The sequence below is a fragment of the Protopterus annectens genome, chromosome 3.part0 (assembly GCF_019279795.1).
Source record: "Protopterus annectens isolate FY-2018-M chromosome 3.part0, PAN1.0, whole genome shotgun sequence".
NCBI classification, from domain to species: domain Eukaryota; kingdom Metazoa; phylum Chordata; order Ceratodontiformes; family Protopteridae; genus Protopterus; species Protopterus annectens.
In genome coordinates this window covers 954,204,253-954,228,283 of record NC_056731.1, presented here as the reverse complement: position 1 = coordinate 954,228,283, position 24,031 = coordinate 954,204,253, and positions in this window count along the sequence as shown.

Here is a 24,031-nt window from a genome sequence, read left to right as displayed (position 1 = left end):
CTTTGTGGAGGTAAATGCCCCTAATTTTTATTTCCTGCATCCTTTCTTTGAACCAGTTAGGAATCCAGTGGGAGACATAGGGGTTTATTCCCAGTTTCATTAGCTTTTCTACTATGCCTGAGTGGAAAATTGTGTAAAAAGCTTTGAACAGGTCAGGGTATGTGGCGTGTACCATTTTGTTTTCATCTATTGCTTTGGTGACATTTTCAAAAAAATCCACCAGGCTGAGTAAGCATGACCCACCCTTCATGAATCCAAACTCAGATGGGTCCAGAGTTTGGAGGTTCCCCATGTGCTGATTGATTAGTTCCATTATAAGTCTTTCCATGGTTTTGCTCACGAGCCTGGTCATATTTATAGGTCTGTAATTGCCTGGGTCTGTGGAAGGTCCTTCCTTATGCAGGGGAATGATAGCAGCAGTTCTCCATTCACTTGGTATAAAACCTGTATGAAGATTGAGGTCTAAACAGTGTTGTTAGGGATGTGGTTATATTGTGCTACATGCTATTTAAGATGCATTCAGGGATATTGTCAGGACCCACAAATGCAGTATTTTTAGCTTTTGTTAGCAATTTTAGGACTTGGTCTTGTGTGAAAACTGGAGGCTATCACCTCAGTTGAGCTATAGATTATGCTAATTAGCCATATGCTCTCCACCAGAAATGCCCACAGTAAGGCATTTATCAGAGACAATTTCCCAAGTTAGATCAGAAGCTGATTTAATTAACTCAGCCAAAAGTTCATATTCATCCATTACTTCTAATGGTTGTGATCATGTTAGAGATAAATGGTGGGGAGTTTAGTGGACATGTAGTGGTAGGTGTGTGTGCATGGATATATGTGTTTGGCTGCATGTGTGACTGTATGCAGAGGTATGAATGGTCTTGGGTGAGTGTGCATGAGTGTGACTTTGTGTCTGCCTTGGTCATCATAGTTGGGAAGTTACGGCAGTGGTCTCAGCCTTTTTTACACCAAGGACCTGTTTCATGTAAAACAGTTTTTCACAGACTGGCCATCACAAGCACACAAAAATAAAGTATAATAAAGTGCATAATAAATATAAGGGAGTCTTGAGCTTGTTTCCCTGCAACAAGATGGTCCCATCTAGGGTTGATGGGAGACAATGACACCCAAAATGTATTCCTTATGTCCAGTCTACTCTATTTTGATTGCTGTCATTGCAGAAAACCCCACTTCACAAAGGTAGGATGTTGGAAATGAAAGCAGGGTGTTCAGTGCTTATTCAAGCAACTTTCTTAACGGAGAACTGCACCTTCAGACAGAAAAAGGCATGTTAGTTCATCATGGTTTGGTGTTTGCTACATTTTAACACCACTCTGGGACTATTTACAGGTTTCTAAATATTTTTATGCATAATTTCTGAGTCTGACCACGTGGGGTCTGGCATCTTGAAGTAATTCTGATGGTTTAGTCTTCCTCTAGGTATCCCACAATGCAGTGCTCATTTGTAAAAAGTTACATCACATAGGCCTCTTTCTTCTTAAAGCTCCTGTACTGCAATCATTTTACATGCATACACTGCTGTCTTTCAGTCAATTAGTTTTAAGTAACATTTCATGCCATTCAATGACTACTTAAAACATAAACAGTGCAAATGCCACAGAACAGACTTTCAGAGTACTTTTTGCTGCTGCTTCTTTTTAGAATGTCTAAACTGGAGTTTTTTTTTTGTGAAGCCTGAATTGACTAATCTCCCATCCCCCTTTACACCTAAATTCCCTAGATGTCAAAATGCTAAGGGTAATTTGAGCTGTTACCTGCTGTGATTGATAGCTCACAGCAGGAGACTTGACTCATGTACTGTTTCCTTGTTGTAGCCTTTACTTTCTGTATGGGTAGTGGAAGGACCAGGGAGCTGTGACACAACATCATGGGTGGGTTTTTAGGATGGTCATGGTAATGTCAGTTTGGAGAGGGAACTAGCTGGAAAACTACCTGCATTCAGTGGCTTTGATGATATCAATGAATTGGAGACTTTTCCAGGCTGGATAAAAGTTTTATGAAAGTGAAACCACCACAGTACAGTAAGGTACTTTTCGAGTGGAGCAAAACAGTCAATTTAAAATATTTTAAATGCTATGTTGTTTATCCATAGCACAGGCAATAAATAGGGAGAAAAAGGAAAGAGAAGTTGAACATTTAATAATAGAATCCCATTGTTATCATTTAGGTTTATAACACAATATTTAAAATCTATCCCTATTATTTGTGGCTCTGTCCAGATTTATTGTGCAAGAGATTGAGTGGTATGGTTGAGAGGTAGGCAAACCTAATGGAAACCTTATTCTGAATCTAGCAACTTTCTACATTTATAAAATCAATATTTAATTATTTGTGGCTAGGTCTAGATTTATTGTGCGAGAGGTTGAGAGTTTGGTTCAGGGGTATGAAAACTTCTTAATAATTAATATTAATGCTGCTGCAAGGGATCGCTGTCATTCTTCAGTCTCTCTCTGTCTCTGTCTCTCTCGCTCTCGCACACACACACACACACACACACACACACACACACACACACACACACACACACACACACACACACACTCACACACACACACACACACACACACACACACACACACACACACACACACACACACACACACACACACACAAAGTCTGTTCTGCTTTCATGCACATATTCACTCACACACGCAGACAACAACATACACACACACACATACACACACACTCACACACATACGCACAGTCTGTTCTGCTTTCATGCACGCATTCACTTACACGTACAGACAGAAACATACACACATATGCATTTATTTTGGTTTCATTTATTTAGCAAGTGTAAAATAACAGCTCAAGAAATATCACTGTTCACTTTCTGTCATACACACATACAGTCTCTTATACTTTTACACACACATACATTTTGCTTTCATGCACACATTCACCCACACATGCAGACAGAAACATAAATACACTCACAAACATACACACATGCATGCACACATTCACTTTTTCATTTCAGTCCCTGCCTAAAACTTTCTGTACGGCCTGGCACCAAATGATCTGCAGCCTAGATACAGTCCATGGCCCAGTAATTGGGGCCCACTGAGTTAGGGGAAATGAAGGATATGTGTGGGGGAGGGCGCATGCATGTGTGTGCATGTGTATGATTGTGTTCGAGGCTTGCCATGACTGTAATATCACATAGACTAACAAGCAAATCTTGTAATATTGGTGGAAGCATGAGACACCAGGGATAGTCTTTAAATATTGTTGCATTGCTACTTAAAAAGATATATGGTAAGGATGAAACAGCGGACACCAAGGACAGTCCTTGAACATTAAAATAATGTTACTTAAAAAGTTAAGAGAACAACTATTTTGCAACATAAAGGACATATGTGGGGACACTAAACACCACAATTTTAAAATGTAAGTGTAAGTTACTTGTAAAAAAGCTTCAAATCCTTTAGAGGTAGTACATAAAGCAGTAGTGTCTTGCACTATGACTAGAAACTAGGATTGCTGTGTAAATATTACTTAAGTCACTTATAGACCTCGGCTTCAAACCCTATACCATCAACACATAAAATAGCTCATTAGTCCACTGTGCTACAACTAGGCACCAGTATTGCTGTGTAAATATTAGCTTAAGGCGCTTAAAGACATGACAGAATAGCAGGGGAAAAGCTTCAAATCCTGTATCCTTGACAGCACAGCTTGCCATTAGACCAGTGTTCCCCTACACTACCACAATATGCCAGGAATGATGTCAAAGTACAAAAACATTAAGCCTGTGAAAAAGCTACAAATTCACTACTATTGGCCTAGAAAGCAGCTCATTTCCAATCTCAAACTTTAGTATCTGCTAAGAAAAGAAGCAATTGTAGTTTTGTGTATTTTCTGAGCTACAAAAAGTATGAAACCTCTTAATGACTGGCATTCTTTTATATTTGTATTGAATCATTGTTTGGTATTAGTAACTGACTTTATCATTTATGTTATGATTTTAACAGTTATGTCAGTTATGTGGAATAGAATACTGAAGACTTAGCAAATCTGTGCATATGGCCTACCTAAACTTGGCCAAAGCCTTTGACACAATCCCCCACTCAGGCATCATTGAAAAACTCACCCAGCTAGGGGTCACCCAAATACTGTCAGGTGGGTTGCAATCTGGATCACCAACAGAACACATACAGTCAAAATAAGGAACTCTGCCTCCACCAGCAGACCTGTTACCAGTGGTATTCCACAAGGATCAGGGCTGGGGCCTCTATTGTTTGGAATCTACTTCTCAGAAGTACAAACAAAAACAAAAGGTCTGTGGCTGACAAAGTTTTCTGATGACTGCAAACTATGAGCAGTCATTGAATCCCCAGATGATGTCAACATTCTGTAAGAAGGCCTTACACAAACTAATGATAAGTGCCAAACTCATGGTCTTAAACTCAGTGCAAAAATTGCATTATCATCCCGTTTGGCAAAGGCAATGTCCCTGCAGATCACGACATTAATAACAACACACCAAGCTCTGAATCAGTGGTGAAAGATTTGGGCACACAGGTTGACCGCAACCTTACTTTTGATCACCATGTCTCCATGGTGGTAAGGAATGTCTTCTGTGTTGCTCATATCATAAGCAAAGGGATAGCTTCCAGAACAAAAGAAGTTATAATCCCCCTGTACTCTTCTCTCATGAGGGCAATAATAGAGTATAAATCTCCATCTGGTATGTACCTAAACAGGCACCTGCACCAACTGACGAGACCTCAAAGGTTCTTCACAAAGAAAATTCAGGGTCTTTAGCACATCTTATGTGGAGACACTGAAATCACTGTCATTATATTCAGTATTGTATAGACTACTCAGAGACAACCTGTGCCTTGCATACAGAGCAACCTCTAATCCCGCCTTAATAGAAATGCTGCACATTCATAAGTCAAATGGTGCATGATTCACTTGCTCTAGGACCCCAGCCTAGCATGTATCATCAACAGGACTTGCTGAAGACACAGATATGTCTCCCAGAGATTGCGTCTCCTCTGGAATAAATGTCTAATACAGGTTAAACAGAGCCCCTAGTTAACAAGTTTTAAGCATAACTTGGAAGGTTGAATGGGAAACCGCAAATTCACCCCAGGGGCTTTCACCTGTGTCCCTCTTGGATAGTGGAAGTGGATGCTGATTTAGATCAGCTTATAACATAGACCATATCTATAAACCCTTAAGGGAACGAGGGTTGAACTTGGCTAGGCTTGTAAAGGTCCTAGGGCCATTAGCCTAGAAACCTTCTATGAACCTAAGAACAAAGCCAAGAGGAATAGCAGACAACAGGGAGAAACTGTTAAATATTACTCTGAGTAACTGGAAATGTTAATACAGCAACAGGGCTAGCATCACAATGCAGTTTTCGAACAATAAGAAAAACAAAACACTAATGTCTGGTCTTATCAACTGACTGTAATCCTCTCTGATTTACAAGGGGAAGGCAAAAATTAAGATCCCACATCAGGGACATTCTGTCAGTACAGGTACAGGTAAGAGATATGCCAGTGTGTGTGTGTGTGTGTGTGTGTGTGTGTGAGTGTGTGTGTGTGTGTGTGTGTGTGTGTGTGTGTGTGTGTGTGTGTGTGTATGTGTGGATGGGTTTCTTTGAATGTGTGCATATGTGTGTGTGTGAGAGAATACATGAGGGGGGGGGTCTGTGCCGATGTCCTGCTTGGCCCACCAGTGGAAATTAAAGCAGGAAAGTGCAGACTAGCACTATTGTTAATATCATATGATTCATAAATATGCAAATTAGCCAATGATGATGTCTTTCCTCATTGCGCTTAATTTGCATCCAAATCACATTTTCCATGATCACCTCTTTTGGCCACATATTTTAGCACCTCAGTGGGACTCTTTCTGAATCCCAAGGTATATTCTTACAAAGATAAGGTCTCTACATGGTATACAGTTTTATACAATGTGGAGATTGGAGACTGTAAAGTGGTGACAGGGGAAAGTGCAGTTAGGCAGCATAGGATGGTGGTTTGTAAGATGATGCTGATGATCAAGAAGAGCAGGAGTGTGAGGGCAGCATCAAGGCTCAAATGGTGGAAATTGAAAAAGGGTAATTGTGAGGTGAAGTTCGGGGAAGAGTTAAGACAGGCACTGGGTGGCAGTGAAAAGTTACCAAATAGCTGGGTAACTACAGCAGAGCTAGTAAGGGAGATGGCTAGAAAGGTACTTGGTATGACATCTGGAAAGAGGAAGGAGGACAAGGAGACATGGTGGTGGAATGAGGAAGTACAGGAGAGTATATAGAGAAAGAGGTTGGCAAAGAAGAAGTGGAATTGGCAGAGGGATGAAGAAAGTAGACAGGAGTATAAGGAGATGAGGTGCATGGCAAAGAGAGAGGTAGTGAAGGTTAAGGATAAAGCATATGATGAGCTGTATGAAAGGCTGGGCACTAAGGAGGGAGAAAAGGACCTGTACTGATTGTCTAGACAGAGGGACCGAGCAAGGAAAGATGTGCAGCAGGTACAGGTGATAAAGGATAATGAGGGAAACATACTCACAAGCGAGGGAAGTGTGTTGAGCAGATGGAAAGAGTACTTTGAGGGGTTGATGAATGAAGAGAATGAGAGGGAGAGAAGGTTGGATGATGTGGGGATAGTTAATCATGACGTGCAGTGGATTAGCAAGGAGGAAGTAAGGATAGCTATGAAGAGGATGAAGAATGGAAAGACTGTTGGTCCAAATGACATACCTGTGGAAGCATGGAGGTGTTTAGGTGAAATGGCAGTAGAGTTTTTAACCAGATTATTAAATGAAACTTTGGAAAGTGAGAGGATGCCTGAGGAATGGAGAAAGTGTTTTGGTACTGATTTTTAAGAATAAGGGTGATGTGCAGAGCTGCAGTAACTACAGAGGGATTAAATTGATCAGTCACAGCATGAAGTTATGGGAAAGAGTAGTGGAAGCAAGGTTAAGAAGGGGCGTGATGATTAGTGATCAGCAGTATAGTTTCATACTGGGAAAGAGCATTACAGATGTGATGTTTGCTCTGAGAGTGTTGATGGAGAATTACAGAGAAGGTCAGAAAAAGTTGCATTGTGTTTTTGTAGACTTAGAGAAAGCATATGACAGGGTTCCTAGAGAGGAGTTGTGGTATTGTATGAGGAAGTTGGGAGTGTCAGAGAAGTATGTAAGAGTGGTACAGGATATGTACGAGGGTAGTGTGACAGCAGTGAGGTCTGCGGTGGGAGTGACGGATGCATTTAAGGTGGAGGTGGGATTACATCAAGGATCAGCTCTGACCCTTTTCTTATTTGCAATGGTGATGGACAGGTTGGCAGACGAGATCAGACAGGAGTCCCCATGGACTGTGATGTTTGCAGATGACATTGTGATCTGTAGTGAGTGTAGGGAACAGGTGGAGGAGACCCTGGAGAGATGGAGATATGCTTTAGAGAGAAGAGGAATGAAGGTCAGCAGGACTAAGTCAGAATATATGTGTGTGAATGAGAGGGAGGATAGAGGAATGGTGAGGATGCAAGGAGTAGAGGTGGCTAAGGTGGATGAGTTTAAATTCCTAGGATCAATAGTTCAGAGTAATGGTGAGTGTGGAAGAGAGGTGAAGAAGAGAGTACATGCAGGATGGAGTGGGTGGAGAAGAGAGTCAGGAGTGATTTGTGACAGATGAGTACCAGTAAGAGTGAAAGGGAAGGTCTTCAAGAGGGTAGTGAGACCAGCCATGTTATATTGGTTGGAGGCAGTGGCATTGACAAAAAGGCAGAAGTTAGAGCTGGATGTGGCAAAGTTAAAGATGTTAAGATTTGCACTGGGTGTGACGAGGGTGGACAGAATTAGGAATAAGCATATTAGTGGGTCAGCCCAGGTTGGAAGGTTTGGAGACAAAGCCACAGAGGCAAGATTACATTGGTTTGGACATGTGCTGAGGAGGGATGCTGAGTTTAGTGGGAAAAGGTTGCTAAGGATGAAGCTACCAGGTAACAGGAAAAGAGGAAGGCCTAAGAGAAGGTTTATGGATGTGGTGAGAGAGGACATGCAGGTGGTTGGTGTGACAGAGCAAGATGCAGAGGCCAGGAAGAAATGGAAACAGATGATCTGCTATGGCATCCTCTAACGGGAACAGCCGAAAGATGATGATGATCTTACCAAATGCCCCATGCACAGGGAGAAATTAACTTCTGATTTTTGATGCTCCATGCACAATGAAAATAGCTTCTTTTTTGAATAATCTTCCTTGACATCACAGTAATTCACAACTTATTTTTAAATGTTCTCACATTTAATTAATTCAGTATGTTTTCCTTTTGTCATTGTATTTGATATTCCACTGTTCCTTTAGCTACGTACTTTTTCCTAATGATTATCTTCCCAGATGCATTATTTTGCATTTTTTTAGTTAAAGCTGCCATTTCTTACACCACTTTTCATGTCTAGCAAAGTATAAGTACATTGTTTGTGTATCTTGTACATCAGCCTTGTTACTATAATTTCCTTACCCCACTAAAACAACAAACTTTCCCACTTAGGCCTTTTATTTACAGTACTTAATAAAAACAGTTGAAAGGACCGACACTGACAATTAAGCTCCATTATATTCAAGTTTAAGTTATATATTTGAGTTCAACTTTTTACATCTGCCATAAGCATTTATGTGCTGTTAACAGGTGTGTGACTTCCCTCCATGTATACAAGGAGTAGATCTTACTGGATTTTACAGTATTTCCTTTGTGACTAATTGTTGGAGCTTTTCTGATTTGCTTTTCGGATATGTTGCTGCATTTTGTCAACAAACATTTTTTGGAGATTCAAGAGTTTGATGTTTAATTAGTTCAGCTCTGCACGTAAGTTAGTCATGAATCTTGCATTTGCTGAACATCTGTCCCAAAATAGTTGATTGTTTTGAGATAAGATATCATCTTCCTCTCTTACTACATCAAGACTACACCAAGACTGATGTTTTATGACTAGATTCTAGAGCTTGCTGTCTGAAGTCGGCCCACTGCAGGGTGTCAAGATTTAATATTCTTATGTATTTCTACAACCCTGATATTCCACTTAATGTCAGGAAAGACAGCTGTCAGTGAAATTTCCCTCATCTTTTACATCGTAAGGGTGCTGTTCATCACTTTCTTCACTTTCTGATTCATGATAAAGACAGTTGTATATAACCCCTGGGGAGACTCTCCAGCCATTCCAGTATGGCCTACAACGCTTCTCCTCACTGAAATCTGTTTATCCTGTTGGTTTCTCCTTCTCTTATAAAGATGACTAAACATTTTGCTTTGTAACACCTATTCTCTGATATGTTTAAATCTCAGTCTCAGCTCTGTATATTTTTGTTGCTATTGCATATCAAAGTGATGTACATTTATTAAAACCACTAGTTTAGAAAAATGTTTGCCTTGACTGTGGGCATTGCTGCTTATTATTTTTAATTGTTCCTTAAATTCACCTGTTTTTGCCTAATCCACATGTTTTTATTTATTCATTTATTTATTTAGTTATCATGAGCACTACACTGCTTATGAAAGATAAACATTGAGCAGAGTTAAAAAATATCACTTCAGTAGTCTGCAGATGTAAAATCTAAAGGATAATTAGATGTTACAATGAGGCCATTGCTTCATTATGTTAACAAGACTTAAGATAAAGCACCCATATACATAGACAATCAAATCGCTTCTTACATTATATGGCTCTAGAAAACTAGAATTGCTTAAGTCATTGGAAGCATGACCCTGTGTAATTCCCATATAAGGCTTTGCATTCTAGCTATACTTATGCAACTGATACAATTAAGCACTAGTCTGTTCAAAAGATTAAACAGTGAGTATGTAAATAATGTCTGAACAGAAGGGTGTCTAGTGCCATCTCATGAAACTTAGTGAAGAGTTAGCTGCTTCAATAACAGTTTTATTATAAATAAAAGGAAATGTGCGCATGCACATGCACAAGCATGCATGCACACCCACCCACATAGACTCACATGCAGTACCCCACACTATGTAGAAATATCAGAGCACTGCAGAAGGTTGCAGATTTCCAGAACATCATTACAGCCTTCTTTGCAGTTCAACTGCAACCTGTCTTTCAAATTCCTTATACTGGATGTGGTCAGCAACCTTTAGGTCACATCCTGTTTCACCACCTCGTATGTAACTTATCTGCGTAATTGAAAACTCTAAACCCCTCTAGCTAATAGTTTACCCTCCATGACTGCCTGCTTTTCTTTTGACTTCAACCAGCACTACATACAAATTAACTCCAATAGCCAGCTCTTTTGACACCACTGCATACTACTGGGGACTTTACCTACCTTGCGGGAATCAGTGCCCTGCATTTATACTTAAGCATTCCTGTTTATTTGGTTCTCAACTCCCACTTTCACAAGTCTTGGTTAAAATCAAGATATACTGACCTAATACTAAAATGTCATGCCAGTTTAATCTCTGTCTCCCATTCATAACCCATTGGGTACTTGCATGCATTTTTATATTCTATTTGTTGAACATTTCAAACTGTACACAACCATCATCACTAAATCACAATTATTTTTTTTCTTTGTATGTTGTTAATCCTTGTGGTTCAAGAAAACATATAATATACCCTATATAACAGTGCTTAACAAAGCATTTGTTATACATATTGTAACCATTACATTTCAGTCTGCTTACATGAACATTATGTTCTGCAATGCAATTAATCTTTCCTGATTATGAACTCTTTATTATACATGAATAAAATATACTACCAACAATGCAGATATTGTTTATATTATGGTAGGCTTATCTACTTGATGAAAGTTAAAGCATGGACTTTGTGACTTTTCATAAATAGACATCCTTAAAGATACCAGTAACTGTAGTCAGAAAACTTGTAAAGCACAAACTGGGAAGAACAAGTTATGTTTCATATATGTATACCCCACCATCTAACATTTTCAGTACTATAAGAATGAGAAACTCAAATCTTTATATGCATTGCTCGGTTCATCTATATCCACCTGACATCAAAGAAGTATCCGAGACACGACTAAATGGTACAATACACTGACTCCAAAGTCATGACCCAAAGTTATTCTATTTTGTTGTCAGACAGAAAATATAAGGATGGAGAAGGTATTGACATACTTTAAAGTAATTTTACCTATTTACTACCAGAAAAACAGGTTCCATATCTTCAGCAAATATAATTCATCCTCATCCAAATTAATGTTAGTAAACTAAAGACTCTCTCAATGACTCGTTACTTTCCTCAGTGAGACATGAACTGTCTGCAGAAGATGTCCATAAATGGCACATGCAGTGTTGACTGGAAATTCACAATTAATTAATTAGCCATTTTTTTTTTTACAATTTCATGCACTCACAAAAAAGAAAAGTCAAAATCTGTGGCTGTGGAAGCATATGGGATAAGCAATATCAAATCATTAGGTATCATGGTTAAATCTATCAATAACCATCCACTTGTGTGGTACTATAAAATACAGAGGCTGCAAATGTTTTTGCTACTCCAGAAATATGAGAAAATATTCACACACTACTCGTGACATGGTAAATTGTCAATCAGTAGCTTTCTTATTACAACTGTCTCACCACCCCACCCCACCCCAAATAAAATAACTTAGTTCTGATTTGGAGAAAGTCTGATGTTTGACTGTGATATCAAGTGAAAGACAAAATACCATTCATATCAGGTAAAATAGTTGTAGGGTCTTGTGTGCTGTGACAGTCTTTTTCTAAAGATTGGATGACTTTGTCTAACAATTCTACCTTTTTGCCTATTGTCATGCTGATATGGCTTATGTCAGACAATGCCCTAAAAAAAATGTTCAGCTTACCCTTTTTTATCCCTATCATAATGACATGGTGGGGTAGATGCTTCAAAAGATGAACATAATGAAGCAAGTAGTTGCTTACATTTCTACAACCAATTATTTTAGAAAGGACATCCATACATTTGGTTGTCACTTTGTTAATAACTGTCTCCCATACCCACTTCCATAATTTTTTCTTGTTATTAATATACTTGAACTGAGATATCTCGGTTTACACTGGAATATATTCACTTTATTAGGATCATTTACTTTCCACTTGATTGTGCAAATCTGGAGTTAGTTTATATAACTAAGATGATGGGGAGGGGCTAAATTCCCCTCACATGACTGGTTCAGGAAGATTTTGTCACCTGTAAAAATAAACATATACTGTACGCACACACACACACACACACAGATATATATATATATATATATATATATATATATATATATATATATATATATACACATATATGGGTCAAGGACTGAAACCAAAACAGACGAGCACACTTTTTCGAAAGTGCATTTTCACCAAAAATGCACTTTCGCTAAAGTGAGCTCAAAAAAAAAAAAAAACATGACAGAATGGCTGTTGCTGAGATCGCGATACAGTGGGGATAAGGAAATATTCCCTTTTCTCCACTGTAGTGCAATCTCGACATGAGACTATAAAAGCAGGGAGGTGTGGGGCCACAGCCCCCCCACATGGGGGGTGCAGGGCAGCTTGCCCCCCTGCTTAAACGTGTTTACTGTTTTTTTTTTTTTTTTTTTAAATGTTGTGTTTTGGGGGTTTTTTGTAGACTTTCATGAAAGTGCTTTTTTGATGAAAAAGCACTTTCGCGGAAGTGTGCTTGACCATTTCAGTTTCGTTGAAACGTGTCATTGGTAATTAGTACTAGATCCATATATACTTATATATATATATATATATATATATATATATATATATATATATATATATTTATTTATTTATTTATTTATGTTTTGTATCAGTGAAATGTTGCTCCACTGTTTGTGATTGGCAGTTTACATTTTGATTTTCTGCCTGTCATTTGTAGTAACACCTTTAGAAAGTCTTTCCACCTCTTTTTGATTGTAGCTTTGAAAATGAGTGACCCAGTGAGTAATATGAGTGATACCTGTAACAGCCTTCCACTTATAAAGTCATGTCATTTTATAATCAGACTATTTCCAATAAGATGGTTGCTTGTACAGGATTCATTTCTGTAACACCCCACCCCACCCACTCCAGGGAGCCATCAGACTTCATTCTACTCTGATAGCATTTATCGCTGCTGCCTTCTTTATAGAAAAGTCACCCACAGACATCTCTGAGGTAACTACAAGATCAGTGGTCAACATCTTCTGCAGACATTAAAAGCTAAGATACTGACCAAAGCTACAAGCAGTTTTTTTTTACAGTAATCACCCAGGGGATGTTTGCTGGAAACTCCATCAGGCTTCTAGATGCTTAGTGTGGTACTCCTTACAGATGGCACTCTGAAAACAAGGAGAATGAAATGTCATACTGCTTGTATAACGTATTCAGTTATGGTAGATCACTGATGTTTCCCTTTCCTGAAAGTTAATTCTTCCTTCCTCTTATTTCCTTTATTCTAGGTATTTCTCTTCCTTATCACCCATTCTAGAGTTAGGCTGGAGAGTGAATTTGTTGCAGGGTATTCCTCAGTCTAAGTCTGGGATACCCCACAGTGGCATTATGGCGCATACCAGGAAAGGTCCAAATCCTACCATTACAGAGAAAGAAGAACTGTACTTGTGAATACTACTCATAAACAATTCTGACTAGGTAAAACAAACAACTTTTTATGCACTAAACAAATAAATTTGGATACTAATTGCTAAGCTATTTTATTCCCCAAATAAATATAATTTATTTAAGTTTTTAGAGGGCATTGTATAGCATTGTTCTAGCTTAGAGGTTTGGTTGGCATAAAAAAAATTACAGTGTTAGGGAAGGCAAGAAATAGCATTGGTATTACTCAGTTAGATGCTGCAGTTTTTTATTAGGTAGGTTCAGTGAGGTACTGTTTTGTTCAGTATAATGTTCCAAGGTTTTGATATAAAACTTTAAACAGCAACTAGCACCTCCGATACGCCTTATAGGTTATCTGATCAATATTGTTTTATGTTTCCTGTTTATTTTGCGAACAAAATTATGTTTTTTGTCTCTTTAAAACAGCTTTTTAGTGCACAAAATGTGATTGTGAATGCTGACTGAGATCTTCAAAACTTTTATACAGCTATTACAGAAGTGTTATTAATTAGTCTTTAGCCTGGATTTGACTTTAGTGGTTGGGAGACAGCCAGAAATAGCTGTATATCTTCACCTGCACCCTGTGTTGAAATTCATACAAAGTATATCAATGTATTCTGATGTCAGAACCCCACATCAATTTGTTTGACTGTCATAGGTCTTCTTTCACACAATCCATCCACCTCTTTGCTGGACATTCTCGCTTCTTCTTACCTTCTTCCTGTTTGTCCTAAATCTTCCTCACCAGATTGTCTTCTGCTTTTCTGCACATGCATCCAAACCACTGTAATCTGTTCTTTTTGATCTTTTCTGCAATTGGAGCTACTTTGGCTTCTGCTGTTATGTCTTAATTTCTTCTTCTGTCCCACAGTGTGCATCCTACCACACTTCTCAAGCACTTTATTCCCATCACCTCTAGCTTCTTCAACTGTTCTGCCTTTACTGCCTAGATTTCTGCACCATACAGTAGTACTGGTCGCACCACTGTCTTGTACACCTTACTTTTCAGCTTCTTTGGCATTCTTCTGTCATAGAATACACCTGAGACTCTGTGCCAGTTGGCTGCAGCCCCTCTGATTCTAGCTTTGATCTCTTCATTCAGATTTCCCTTCTCCTCAACCACCCCTCTCAGATACTTGAAGAAGATTACCTGTTCCACTATCCTCCCTTCTATTTCTATTCTCAGCTTCTTCTGATTTCCTCAATTTGCTGCCATTACCACCATCTTATCTGTGCTTAGTTTCATCCCATGTGCCTTCAGTTTTGCATTCCATTCTCCTATCCTTTGCTGAAGTTCTAGCTCAGAGTCAGCCTGTAATGCCACACCATCTGCATACAGCAACTTTGTTGATTTTTCCCCTCCCACCTGTTTGCTAATGTAGCCCATCACCAGTATGAACAGCAGTGGTCTCAGAGCTGAATCCCGGTGTACACCCACTCCCACTGGGAACCCCTGTGTGAGGCTGAACACTGTTCGTACTTGAGTCAATGAGTCCTTGCACATAGCCTGCACTAATTCTACCAATGTTTCTGGGACTTCAAATCACCACAAAACTGCCCAGATCAGTTTTCTTTTGACCTTGTTATATGCTTTCTCCACATCTAGGAATGCCCAGTTGGACTCTGTCCTCATCTCTAGCTTCTTCTCAAGTATCTGTCTTACTGCAAACATCGGGCCTATTGTGCTGCATCCTGATCTGAATCTGACATGCTCACTTCCCATCTTACTTTCTACTACTCTGTGTAACTGTTTATCAGTCACACTCTCCAGAACTTTCATTCAATGTGATAGGAGTTTGATACCTCTGTACTTCCCACAGTTGTGGATGTCCCCTTTGATCTTGTACACTGACATGAGTATACTTATTCTCCAGTCATTTGGAATATGCCTTTCTCTCCACACAGCTATTTGTACCCTCAGGAGCCATTTCTCCCCTATCTCACTAAGCACCTTTATCATATCTGTTATGACCTCATCTGAGCCTGCTGCTTTCCCTGACTTAATTTTCCTTAGTTCTATTCTTATTTCTTCTATTATGGGCTCCTCTTATTCTCAAATCATAGGCTGTTTCTGGGGCAGTACAGCTTTTGTGGGGATTTCTTCATTCAAAAGCTGCTGGAAACACTCCTCCCATCTGCCATTGATGTCCTGTGGACTGGTGAGCAGGCTGTTGCTGGCATGCCTTATGAAGGGTGGCTGACTGTCTTCGTTATCTTTCTGTCTTTGTCTTGCAACCTGATATAGTTTCTTTGTGCCACTTACTGAGTCACTTTCCAGAAGTTGGTAGAGTGCCTCCAATGCCTTATTCTTTGCTATTACAACTTTTTTCTTAGCCAAACAGTAGTCCTTCCTAGCCTGGCCAGTCTTTTATATCTCCCACTTTCTCCTGCACTCCTTCTTTCTTTTGATGACTTCCTGGACTTCTGCATTCTACTTTATGTACCTTATTTCTATACCTGGCTCAGCCACATATCTTTTCTCTATTCCTAACACATGCTGTTTTAAGCACTGCCATTCTTGTTCAACTCCACCTATTTCCTCCTCTTCTTGGGGTGCTAGAGCCCTGAGCAATTCATTAAACTGTTGTACTTCCTCTCCAGTCAACTTCCAGGTTTTTATGCTGTGGGCCGACTATTTCACTGGGGATTACTTTGCAATCAGTGTCTTTTCCTTACTAGGAGGAAGTCTACCTGACATGAGATCTTGTGACTGTCTCTCTTTCTGAACCATGTGTTGGCTACTATCAAGTCATTTAACGAACACAGCAGCAAGCCTCAGCAAGTATGGCAAGGGCACAGCACCAAAAAGATAAGCAAAATCCAAAAAGTACTGCCAGTCCAAAGTGTGTGGTGAAATTATATTTTTAATTGTAACAATAAACACAGACCAGTTTCAGCAAACAATTACATAGCCTTCCACACTGTGGAAGGCTATGTAATTGTTTGCCGAAACCGGTCTGCGTTTATTGTCACAATTAAAAATATACTTTTACCACACCACTTTGGGCTGGCAGTACTTTTTGGACTTTACTATCAAGTCATTTGCCAGAGTCTAGAATGGCTTCTCCTTCTTTATTCCTGTTGCCTCACACCATGTGGACCCAGGCAGTCCTCGTATCCTGTTCTGTCTGTCCTAATATGTGCATTCATGTCACCCATTATCAACACCAATTCATGTTGTCCTGCTTTAGGTAGTAGGTCCTGCAACTGATGTCTGAATTCACTCTTTTCCTCACTATCACAACTGTGCAGTGGGGAATAGGCTGAGATTATGAATACTGCCCTATCATTAGAGTCTGATTGCCATGAGTCTGTCATTAATTCTGATGATATCCCTCACTGCCTTCTGAAGCTTTTCTCTCACCACAATTCTTACGCCTGTCCCCCTTCTGAGTAGTAGAGTGGCTTTGCTTTGCTCCACTGCCCTTCCATCTTGCCTATTGGATACATAGGATGTCAAGCCTTCTCCATATAATGATGTCATCTTCTTCCAAGCTGCATCCTGTCAGTGAACCTACATCTAGCATAGCAATTCTCAGTTCATGTTTTGGCAGGTTGGTTGGTTTTACTTCCTGCTTTTGCTCAGTAAAGCTATCCCAGGTAACCCAGGCTGGGCAACGAGACACTGGCTTGCCAGTATCTAATTGACCCAGGGCTGCTGGGCTTTATGGTGGGGAAACACTAGCCAATAGGGGCACATATACCCCTCCCACCATTAACAAGGGTCCCTGACATTGGTCAGAGTAGGCCACGTCTTCAATGGTAACTACCCATGCCCATTTTGGTGACATCAGTCAACATGATCGAATCACCTAGAGACATATTTAACACCATCGAGTGGCTAGCCCTGCCATGGTGTGCAGTCTGTGATCCATGTTCTTCTATCTTGAGGATACTGTGCACCGCAGTAGATGTTCATAGCAGTTAGTGAGCATTTGAAGCTGAGGGTCCATTTGATTATGTAAAAACCAGAGATGGGTTTATGCCCATTGATATACTGAACTCTCAATGTGGATGTTCATACTATTAAATATATTACATTTTAGACTATTTCAGAGGCTATTATCAGGTCTCTGTGATCAGAAGAGGCTGATGTGACCCAAGATCCATACTGTTTACAGATGATTCACAAAGTCCCTCAAAAACTCAGTCTTTTAGGGTGACCTGCAGGCTGCCAAATTAAAAGAATAGCATTATAAGTGTGCTTTTGGATTAAAGTCTAATTCAACAAGAGTCCTATAGAAGGTACTGCTGATATGGAAACATTTTCTGTCATTCCACAAAATAAGTGTATTGAGTTGATTTTGCTCTTTATAGGGTGAATTCCATTGTTAGCAGTGAGTTCTGAGTAGCACATGGTGTGCATGTTTGTATATGGAATGTGTGGACAATGTGACAATGCAGAAACAATGGTTCATAGGTTAATAGGTCGGTACTAGGCCATTGGCCCTAGGGCCTATATAAGCCTAGCCAAAAAGGTACCCTGGCTTTCGCCACTCAAGAAAATTATTTTCCTGTGCCCTTGTCGAGCAGAGCCACAGAAGTGATCCCCGGGGTGAATTTCCTATCTCCCATTCAATTATCAAGATTTTTCTTGAAGAGTGCTAATGAGGAGCTTTGTTTGATATAGATAGGTAGTTTGTTCCAGATTATGGGAAGCCTCTGGGACAGGAATCTATCTCTCCAGCATGTTCTGTTTATTGTGATGATAAGGTTTACGTCCTTAGAGCATGTAGCTTGGAGGTATTGGGATTTCTTTAAGTGGAGCATGTCCAACAGCTCTGGGTTTGACATAGCTTTGTATGTTAGGCAGAGATCGGCTTTAAGTAGGCGATATGCAACGGAGTAAAGCTGGAGTTTTTTCAGACGGTCTACGTAGGGCATCTGTTTGAGGCCAGCAATCCTCTTTGTGAGGTATTTCTGCTGCCTTTCTAGTTGTTGTAGATGTCTTGTGAGGTACATACCAAAAGGGATGTTGTACTCTATAATGGGTCTAATGAGTAATGAGTAGAGGGGAGCAATGACCTCTTTTTTCCTGGATGAGAAATCTTTTGTGATGAGGTGTGCCACATAGAAGGATTTCCTGACTGCTGTGGCAATGTGATTATGAAAGGAGAGACTACTGTCCACCTGTGTCCCAAGTTCTCTTACCACACTTTCAGTGTTAAGTAGACTACCGCCTATGTGGTAGTTCATGGGTACAGAGTTTTTATCAAAAGGGATGACAATGCACTTTTTGGCATTGAGCTTGAGGCTATGGCTTTGACATCAGGCATCTGTCACAGTTAGGCCTTTTTGTAGAATGTCCACATCATCAGGAGTTTCAATTATGGCTCCTAGTTTGCAGTCATCTGCGAACTTCATTAGCCAAAGACCTTCTGTGTTAGCCTGTACTTCTGAGAAGTAGATACCAAACACGACAGGACCCAGGACTGAACACTTTGGTACTCCACTTGTCACTGGTTTGAAGTCGGATTTGGAGTCTGCAACCCATCTTGTGACATAGGGATTTATACCTAGTTTTGTGAGTTCATCTATAATTCCCGAGTGGGGGATGGTTTCGAAAGTCTTGACGAGATCCAGATAGGCTGTGTGAGCTATTTTACCCTCATCTATGGCTTTGATGACCACTTCAAAGAAGTCTATCAGGTTTAGGAGACATGATCTGCCTTTTACAAACCTGAACTGGGTGGGGTCCAGAGTTTGGAGATTACCAATGTCATTGTTTATAAGTTCCAGGATGATACATTCCATAGCCTTGCAGACCAGGCTCATCGGGCTAATGGGGTGGTAGTTCCCGGGTTCTGTGGTGGCTTCCCCTTTGTGGAGTGGGATAACTGTCGCTGTGCACCATTCAGTGGGCACAAAGCCTGAGGTGAGGCTATGATTGAACATGGTACTTAGGTGGGGTGCCAGTTCATTCTGTTGTTTATGTAGAAAGCAGCCTGGGATGTTGTCAGGTCCCATGGATGCTGTGTTCTTGGCTGGACTCTGCTCCATGCCAACATTTTGAATCAACTGTATGTTTTACAAGAATAAAAGAAACAAAATACAAGTGCCGGTATTCACCTCAACATTTCCACTTTTTTAAACAATGCATGCCATACCCAAAACATGTACTGTATAGCAAGTTCATGTAAAGCAGCAAAATTTAAGAGTTACTGTCTTTAACCAAACTAACTTGACAGTGTTCAGTTTCACTTCAGCTGTCAAAGAATAAAGTAAAACCAGTGGTTGAAATAATGAAGATCTTTTTCTGACGTGCAATGTTTTTATTTTATTAACCTATAACCAATAAAACTATTGATCAGCATTTTAAGTTTTTAAATATTTCAGCACAGTGGTACAATGGTTCTCATTACTGCTCCAATTCCTGCTTCTGGTTGTGGTACCTTTTCATTAACATCTTAATGTGTTCACTCTGCCATGAGTGATTTTGCTGGTATCTCCAGTTTTTTCCAATATACCAAAACTTACCAACAGGTGACATTTTAAATCGGCATATGATAGATCCTCTAAATTGCCTGCAGGTGCGTGTGCAGTGTGTGCTTATTTATGTATGTGAATGTGAACATAAGCCTGCACATTTGTGTGTGTGTGTGTGTGTGTGTGTGTGTGTGTGTGTGTGTGTGTGTGTGTGTGTGTGTGTGTGTGTGTGTGTGTACATGCAAGAATATGTATTATGTCATGGGCAGTCATAGCATCCAAGACTGGTTTTCTAAATCCTTATGCCTGTTGGCTGCTGGCATCATCTCCAGCTCCGCAGTGCCGTGAGCAGTATAATTTGAGAATTAGAAAATGGATGAATAAATTATCTTGCCAGGAGAGTACAGAAACACACAGGGAATTTAACTTTCATGTCTGTACTGCCTGTAAGAGATCACAGACTTCCAGCATGTAAAATGCATTAAACTCTGGCATACTGAAATGACTCTGCAAACATAACGTGCAGATTTTATCTTTAGCACCAACATTCTTAGATTCATCATGATTTATTTTATGCTGTATCATATGTAATCACACACAGTATGTACAGTAGGTATTCTCAGCTTATCACGATTATAGTGCTACTGTTAATTCACAGAAATATTCACTCAACCCATTTAGTCAATGAACTGAAGATAATAATCTGATCACAATGATAATTCACAGCTGGGGTTCACATACAGTTAAATGCAATACCTGTTTTTACATTCTGCAAACATCATACTGATTAAACTATGATTTCTGTCAATAAAGGACTGTTAAATTCTATACACTAAGATTCTTAGAATATGCAAATCAGTTTTCTAACTTTTCTTGATTTACAGTAGGTGCCATATCACAACACACAGCATATTTTTTTTCTAAGGAGGTAAACATGCAGAGGAATGTGTGATCCAGCTTTTATCTACATAGTGTCAGAATGACAGCAGGTCACAGGACAAGTGCTGTCATGATGACATATGAGATGCAGACCACACTGTCCATGCACAGACACATTATATATCACACAGAGATTGTCAGTCTTATCCATGCATTTGTTTCTTTTAGTATTTTTCTCTTAACTATTTTGTACTTGCTTTTTTTTAATTAGGACTAAATCTATGATACTTTTTACTGGGAGAGGTAACTTCTGACAGTTGTGTTTCCATGGTTCCAATGCTGCAATACAGATAAAAGGAAGATTGGTCTTCAGCAGAAAAATAATGAGGCTGGATAGGCCTGACTATCAGCATGTAGTCAGCTCCTGTGCAAGTGGGTGCAAGAATCCTGACTTACAAATGCATGTTGTATTCTATTTTAGTAAAACTTATACAGACTATAGCAACAAAGAGTTGTTCTGCATTTTTCAGAAAGAATGTTTTAGCAGAAGCACATCAGCTTGCCAAAACTGTTGCAGTGTTAGCACACTGTGGTGTATAAAATGACACATAGGGCCCCTTAGGCTGTAGTGTTATTCATAATCTGCATACCTAATGCAAACAGTGTAACTGCAAACCATATGGTGAAGTTTGTAAATGATGTTGAAACAGGTAACATTTGTAAACCAAGTAGTGACAGAGCTTCCCTCAAAGGAAACAGTTTTAGATTGAAGGAACTGCAGGTACACATTTATATTTCTGAACAACTGCCACTTAAGGTATCCATCTAGAATTAAAACAGATGCATGATTATACAGTTAACAGTTATATGTTTTAAAATGTAGAAGCATTACTTTGTTGTAGCAATAACTATTGTCATCAAGCTTAATGACTGAAGTCATATCAAATACAAGTAATATTTTCAGAGAAGAAGGAATGTTCATTAAGACTGCAATATCAAAATAAACAAATTAGTTAATAAACATCCAAAACTACCAACAGAATAGATTATTCCCCTGGAACCTTGACTCAACAGCTTTCTGTTAAGGATATTTCAGATTTTGTGAAACTAAGAATGTCTTGTTATGTGGCAGGGATTAGTTAAATCACACAACACATATCCCTGGGTATCATTCTCCTGTAGCCAAGTAAAAGGGAACTTGGGTAAGAAACTATTTAACGTATGCTGCGACAGTCTTAAAGGTAAAAACAAAAAAAACGGTTCTGAATAATTTATGTCTCTATAACACAAAAAGATGCTACAGATTTGTGACTATACTCACTGCAGTATTAGGTATTTGAATAACAGGATTATTGCAGCATGATTTTATTATGTGAATAGGAAATTGACAGAAATTATCTTTTCAGTTATTGGACTTCTACAGGGGCAGATGGCTTCAGTTTCAAAATATAGGCAAAAGATGGAAACTAGCAACAGAAGTATATACATTGGATATCTTATTGTTTTCTTTTCTGTGACTCTGGAAGCGGCAAACATAACTAAAATATTAACAGATGCTCTTAGAGAAGTATAAGGAAGCTTTGATAGCCTAACTGAACTTATGTACAAGTACAAAAAAGGTAAAGAAATCTTACAACAATAAAAACCATTATAACATGCTTCCAACTTTAATGTTTAGGAGAGCAATGCAGACATATCCTGACTTTCTATGAGTTAAATCTTTGCAGATTATAAAAGATACACTATTATCCCATAACTTCTGCAATTGCTACATGATTACTTTAATGCAAAAAATCAGCAGCACAAAAACATATGCAGAACTAACAGAAATGAGGAAGGAATCTCTCCTGTAACAAAGATCTTGCTAGCTATTCAAACATATACTGTTATTGAGTATACTCACACAAGTATGTTCATCATAGGGATCAATACTCTTAGAAATATACCCTCAGCTTCTCAGAAAGAAGTAAATGGTGTATAACATGTCCTAGACAGCATCTGAAATACCCCCTGTTCTTCCTCAAGACTGCACATACAAAATATTAGAAGAATATGAATGAATATCTAAGTATGAGCCTCAAACCTTTTTTTGTCCCTAGATGATTTTTCCTCTTCTACTTGCTGACTGTCAAGTCACCTTCATCAGACTCAAACCATGTGTTCCTTTGGGGGAGGGAGGCTGAAGAGTTTACTTTTCTCACCTGCACCCTAACAATCACACAATGACAACATATTTTGTAGGAAGGTCCATAACCATCCAATTAGGAGGAGATGTGAACAGTTATGTCACTGTATGAAGCACATATGTCTATCTGTCAGTTTACATGTACTCCTTTGCATGACTGATAAAGGTTACCATCATCTGCTTGGGTAGCCGTGGCCATGTTACCCCTGTACTGAACCTACTCATTTAATTCCGTCCCTCCTCTCCTGCATTAGACAGGTCAGAAATGGCAGCATGAGCTAGCTAGCACCCATGCCGTCCCGTCAGGAATGGGCTCTCACATTATCCCAGCTGTATAATCAGGTAGTCAAGCTACTGATCAAACTCTGGACATCTGGATCATGGTCAGGGCCCTATCCTTGTATGTCACTGGTGCAGGTATGGGTCACAAAAATTCACTTGGCATATATGTTTTAAGTAAAATTTCAAAAACTGATGCTGGCCTTGTCTTGAGACAGATAACCTCCACAGTCACAGTAGAGCATTATTCTGTTTGTCATGATAAAAAGAAAAGCAGTTTAGCTAACTACTTAGAAAGGTCGCTCTTTGTGTTTCTCTTCAGTGACTAGATAATTATGTTTTCCTCTCCTAAAGCAGCTAACTAAGCTATTTTAGTGATTAAATTCTCTTATTAGAGTATCTGGGTAATTGGATACATCTATAGTATGCAGTATAAACTAACCTTTGTTGTTGTTCTTCAGATTAAGTAAGCAGGCAGGCAGGCAGGCAACAGTCAAATAAATGGATTCAAAGTTCAGGACCACTTTAGGTATAAATGAATAATTTGTTCTTAAAAACACTGACATTGTGGTATGCTTTACATGGTTGCTTACTCTTTAAAGATTACAGTTTTGAAATCTTTGTGGATCAAGTAGTCACTGCAAAGAAAACCATTTAG